A 6,180-nucleotide genomic window follows, 5' to 3' on the forward strand; every position below is an offset into this window, starting at 1 on the left:
TCTGGTCTGAGGTTCTAATTAGAGGTTCAGGTCTGAGATTCTAATTTAAAGTTCTGGTCTGAGGTTCTAATTAGAGGTTCAGGTCTGAGATTCTAATTTAAAGTTCTGGTCTGAGGTTCTAATTTAAGGTTCAGGTCTGAGATTCTAATTTAAAGTTCAGGTCTGAGGTTCTAATTAGAGGTTCAGGTCTGAGGTTCTAATTTAAGGTTCTGGTCCGAGGTTCTAATTTAAGGTTCAGGTCTGAGGTTCTAATTTAAGGTTCAGGTCTGAGGTTCTAATTAAAGGTTCAGGTCCGAGGTTCTAATTTAAGGTTCAGGTCTGAGATTCTAATTTAAAGTTCAGGTCTGAGGTTCTAATTAGAGGTTCAGGTCTGAGGTTCTAATTTATTGTTCTGGTCTGAGGTTCTAATTTAATGTTCAGGTCTGAGGTTCTAATTTAAGGTTCAGGTCTGAGGTTCTAATTTAAGGTTCTGGTCTGAGGTTCTAATTTAAGGTTCAGGTCTGAGGTTCTAATTAAAGGTTCTAATTAAAGGTTCAGGACACTGATAATTTGCGTTTCCTGCTTAAATCCTGTGATTGCATTATGCTGAAAGATTTTAGCTGAAAGATTTTAGCTGAAAGCTGCTGAAGAAGCTGAACAAATTTAAAAACAAAGCTGTTAATGTGAGCTAAACGTTTGAAAGTAGAACAAAAGTGAAAAAATCAGCAAAACTGTCAAAAAGCTGAAATGAGTCAATATTAGCAAAAATAAATTTAGAGAGCAGAAAGTTAAAACTAACAAAAAGAATTAGCAGGAAGCACAAAAGTGAATTCATCACAAGAAAAAAGAAAGAAAGAAAGAAAGACTGTAGCTGAAATTAGACAATAAAAGGCTAACCTTAATTTCATCTCTCCTTTCTACAGATAAAAGGAGAGAAACAGCTAAAATTATTTTCAACAAACTCTGTGTGTGTGTGTGTGTGTGTGTGTGTGTGTGTGTGTGTGTGTGTGTGTGTGAGTGTGACTGTGGGCTGGATTTATTCACTTTGACACTTTGTCTTTAGCCAATCACAGCTGCTGTTTTTATTCAACAACAAGGAAACCAAAAACCATCAGAGTCTTTAAAAATAAAGACCTGACGACACTTCGGCTGAAATAGCTGAACAGCTTTTATTCCTTTCAGCTGCTTTTGATTGCTAACAGCTACAGCTGAAAGCAGACAGTCATGGTTGAAGCTTTTGTGTCTCTGTTAGCAAAATATCTGTCTTCAGCAACAGAAGAATGGCTGCAATTCAGTTGGTTTTATATACGTAACTGTGGGCGGAGTCAGGGATCAGACAGGTGATCGGGTAAATGTGGTCGGAGTCAGGGATAAGACAGGTCATCAGGTAACTGTGGGCGGAGTCAGGGATCAGACAGGTCATCGGGTAACTGTGGGCGGAGTCAGGGATAAGACAGGTCATCAGGTAACTGTGGGCGGAGTCAGGGATCAGACAGGTCATCAGGTAACTGTGGGCGGAGTCAGGGATCAGACAGGTCATCTGGTAAATGTGGGCGGAGTTTCTTTGCTGGGTCCATTCCTCACTGGTTTTTCCTGGTTAGTTTCTGGTTTTGATCCTGGTCCTGGTTTGTTGATGGGACCTTCAAACAGGTCTCAGTCCAGAACAGCTAATTGATTAACCAATGTGGACCAGGTCTGGACTGGGTTCAGATGAGCTCCATCAGAACCTGAGGAATATTATTTTTTATTTCAAAGTTTGTGACGTAAAGAAAAGCAGCCGAAGTTCTCTGAGTGACAGAATGTTTGTTGACAAACAGCTTCGGCTGTTTGCAGCTTCGGCTGTTTGCCTCCTGCGCTGCGCTCTGATTGGTCGGCTGCAGATTGAGCAGTATTTATATCCACATGTATGTTAGCAGCTAATCTCAGGTCGCTGAGGAGGAAAGAGCTGAGCTGTTCTCAGCGGTTCTGTTGGACCCGGGGAAGTCGAGCTGGGAGGTTCTCCCTCGTTAGAGGATGGATTAAACCCAGGAGGAGGAGGAGGAGGAGGAGGAGGAGGGGGGAGCTGCAGTGACGAAGGACAGAGAGGAGCGCTCAGACGCAGCTGTGTGAGAAGATGGACGGACCGGGAGGTTCTGCGGTTCTTGTGGGTCAGGAATGTTGGGGGGTTCTCCGTGAGCGAGTCTGAACTGGCAGGAAACCGGTTTCACTCCTCTTCCTCTGATCAGGTACGGTCCGGCTTCTGCTTTCAGTCTGCTTGTGTCTGAGCTGAACTTTGGTTCTGTGTCACCGGGTTTCTCTGGTTCTGAAGGTTCTGCTCTCGTTCATGAACTTCTTGTTTCGATGAGGAGAAACAGAATAAAAGAAATAAATCAAGTTTTTATTTTCATTCAAACAGTAGAAACTGAGTTTCTGCAGCTTTTAGTGAACTTCAGCTCCACCAACCCGTCCAGAACCAGAACCATCAGGAAGAACCAGGTTCTTCACTTCCTGCTGCAGCATCACCACCAAAAACTTAAAAKAAAATCCTCCTGGAAACATTTTTAAAGTTTAATTAAACTTCCTGATGATTCTAACAAAAGATCAAACATTAAATGATTAAATTCAGTTTTAATTTAAATAAAATCTGTTTGATCTCACAGATTAAAATCTGCTTCAGCTTCATTTATAATCTGAACGGAGGCTGAGAGACGATGAAGAGGAGGATGAAGACTCTTCYCACCGTTATGTAACCTGACTTCCTGCAGAGAGGAGGTGGAGGTGGGCGGATCAGAACCAGAACCAGAATAAGATGCAGCAACAAGAAAAAGATGAAGTTCAGTCTGAAATCAGCCGAAACGTTTGACAAAAACCCGAAGCTTTGATGTTTCTGTTTGATGTGAAGATCAAAGGGTTCCGTTTAATAATCCATCAAATCAAAAGTTTTTCAGGTTCAGTTTCAGAACAGCTGAAGAACGACTCTCGGCTACTACCAGCCGAAAAAACGAGCAGCTAACACCAGCCGAAAAAACGAGCAGCTAACACCAGCCGAAAAAAGCGCAGCTAACACCAGCCGAAACAACGCACAGCTAACACCAGCCGAAGCAACGCACAGCTAACACCAGCCGAAACAACGCACAGCTAACACCATCCAAAACAACGCACAGCTAACACCAGCCAAAACAACGCACAGCTAACACCAGCCGAAACAACGCACAGCTAACACCAGCCGAAATGACCTGTGATGCTAAAGCAGCAGAGCAATGCTCGGCTGCAAAGAGCTGAAAAAAAATCCTGTAAAGACCTGACGTGGTTTCTGGTCTTGATCCTGGTTAGATTCTGGTCTTGGTCCTGGTTAGTTTCTGGTCCTGGTCCTGGTTAGTTTCTGGTCCTGGTCCTGGTTAGNCTGGTCCTGGTCCTGGTCCTGGTTGGTTTTGATTTTACAGGAAAATAAAAGTAAAACTGGATGGTTTGATGTGTTTCTGTTCACTGAAGGGAAGTCAGTTTACAGCCAGAAATGCTAATGATGCTAACCATGCTAATGATGCTAACCATGCTAATTATGCTAACCATGCTAATGATGCTAACCATGCTAATGATGCTAACCATGCTAATGATGCTGCAAACAGGAAGTGGAACGTTGCTGTAAACTTCACTCCAGATGTTTTGGTAAAAGTTTGTCATGGTTTAAAACGGTTTCAGTTTGGACTCTAAGCTTTGTGTTTCTGCTTGATGTCTGAGTCAGAACGGATCAGAACCAACGAGCTGCGGCTCTGCAGCTTCGTCAGTCAAACAGCTGCAGGATCAGACGTCTTCCTCGCCTGCTGAGGGTGGGGGGAGGATCCCCCGGAGGTGCCGGAGCTGGTTTCAGTGACATCACCTGGGCGGTTCTGTTCAGCCGGGCCCTGCCCTTCCCCCGACCCTTAGAGGAATTCCCCTCCTCGTCACTGGATTCTGTGAAAAACCGCAGGCCCCGCCCCCTCCCCTGTAAGCCCCGCCTCCTTCAGCCACAGCTGATAGGCAGGAAGCTCATGTTGACACACTCAGAGTTCCCAAACAAAAGAAGACGTGTTTAAAACAGAGTCCAGAGGAAGAAGTGGACCGTCTGCACACTCTGATCCGGACCCTGCGGTTCTGTAAGTGTTCTGACCCGGTTTGGCCCAGACTTCTCCCTGAGGTGTCGGCCTGAACAAAGACAGGAAGTCAGAGCTGTCACTCTGCTGCTTTCTGTAGCTGTTTTATGAGGACCGGTTTGGTTCTGACGGGTCGGCAGGACTCTGCAGCAGAACTTTTATGAGTTTCTTACTTTGTGAAGTTTTTTTCTTCGGCCTGTAAAGTAAATCTTCTCTGCATCAAAGTGATTTTTTTCCGGCGGCGTGTCGGGGACGAGTTCCTTCATGTTGGACCTGAAACCCGCAGCCTGGTGGGTCCAGATGGACCAGATGGAACTGGAACGGTTGTTGGGTTCATCCTGAAAGTGAAAGTTGTGAGTTTTATCTGTTATCAGTGATGAGCGATCGGGACGGGCTACTTCCTGGTGAATTTGACGGTTGCCTGGCAACTGCAACCAGCTTAAAAACACAAAACAACTGAATCAGCAGCAGAGGACGTTTCTGCTGTTTCCAGCCGTTAAGCTAAGCTAAGCTAAGCTAAGCTAGTGGTAGTTTGACTTCCTGTTTTGATCCTCTCCTCAGTAACGAACTGTCATTCAGATGGACAAATCGTACGGTTCAGACCTGGTCGTTTCGTACATTTTGCGTATCTCTCCCATCTTAGATTTAATCTACCCAAGAAATGAAAATATGCCAGAAAATATATATATTTATTGCAACGCCAACGTTTTGTTTTTGTGTAGACAGCCAAAACACAACCTTTTGAAAACAATGTCATAGCCCCGCCTCCAACCCAACCTGCAAACTGTATGTTTCGTTACCCAGCACTCAGATTTGACTTTAGCGCCTTCTGTTCACAAACTGTAAAAGAATGGTTTGTGCTAAGTGGCTAAGCTAACCAAGCTAGCTATTAGCAACGCGAGTTAATAACACGCAGCTGCTAATGTGTGTGACTGGATAAAAAGTGACAAAAATGAAAGTTTATTTCTGTAGCAGCGTGTCAGACGGGATGTTGGATTTAGTGGTCATGAGTGCAGTTTCACGCGGCGCTCCTTGTTTCCTGTTTTTGTTTGTAGCGGTAAAATGCTAAATAAAAATATAATTATATAGACATTTAACCTTATTTAAATTTCTTGCTGTAAATTAGTTTTATTTAATTTGAAACCTTGTAACTTTTGTTGCTGATGTGATCTGCTCGTGTCACAGCGCCACCTACAGGCCTGGAAGAGTCACTGCAGTGATCTGAGTTGTTTTTATGTGGATGAAAACCTTTTTATTATTTATTTGCTAAATATTTAGCTTCGTATCTTCTGTGAAAACAGAAACAAGCCTAAATGTTTGATTTACTGAACGACTCTCTGCTACCACCACCCCGGAGCTTTAACGCTCTTCATCGTCTTGCTCCTCTGTAGGTCTGCGCCCACGCAGCCTCCTGCTGTGGAGATCAATATTTCAGCTTCATGGTGAATCCTCCTCCTCCTCCTCCTCTTCCTCTTCTCCTGATCAGAGGTGACACAGACGTAAAGCTGCCTCCTCTTCCTCTCTTTATGCATCATTAACAGCAGCGAGCTGCAGGTTGTGGCTCAACATGCTGAACACGTCGCTGCACAGAAACAATCAGCCGGCAGCTGCAGAACCAACTCCTCATCCTCCACTTGCAACTTTTTACTCTTTTCTCTTCACGAAATGAGCCGAAGCACGAAAACAAACCAATTAATCCGGATTAATCCAGAGTTTAAAGTGTAATTCACAGGTTTATTTGTTTGTTTACTCTTGTTGTGTTCGGTAACGAGTCGATCAGGTGATGAAACAGATGAAACAGAAAACCCATCTGCAGGTTCACCAGTGAAACACAGTGATTTCTTTGTGTCAGGAGGCGTTGTTGTCGTGGTTGTTTACGTGTAAATAAAAACAGACGCGTTCCCGCTCATCGTGTAAACAAACACTCGGCTGCTGTTTCTGCTGGCAGGAAGCCTTTGTTTTGCAGCGCAGGGGTGGGGACGGCGTTATGTAAGGGTTGGTGTGTGATCCAGATGGAGGAGGGTGTGCCTGTAGTAACACACACACACACACACACACACACACACACACACACACACACACACACACACAC

At 44.3% G+C, this 6,180-nt stretch overlaps 1 protein-coding gene and 1 long non-coding RNA gene across 6 annotated transcripts in view; one reads left to right on the plus strand and one right to left on the minus strand.

The window, feature by feature from the left end:
* The window catches only part of hivep1 (HIVEP zinc finger 1), a gene marked incomplete in the record, with an annotated part of 29,387 nt that overhangs the window by 9,815 nt on the left and 13,392 nt on the right, over nt 1-6,180 (plus strand).
* On the minus strand, nt 1,038-6,166 carry LOC106530113 (uncharacterized). The gene is made up of 2 exons (XR_001311730.1): nt 4,262-6,166; nt 1,038-2,307 (listed from the first exon to the last, which is right to left on the minus strand). It is a non-coding gene; the product is annotated as an uncharacterized LOC106530113 (long non-coding RNA).

Source organism: Austrofundulus limnaeus, unplaced genomic scaffold (assembly GCF_001266775.1).
Source record: "Austrofundulus limnaeus strain Quisiro unplaced genomic scaffold, Austrofundulus_limnaeus-1.0 Scaffold490, whole genome shotgun sequence".
Lineage (NCBI taxonomy): Eukaryota > Metazoa > Chordata > Actinopteri > Cyprinodontiformes > Rivulidae > Austrofundulus > Austrofundulus limnaeus.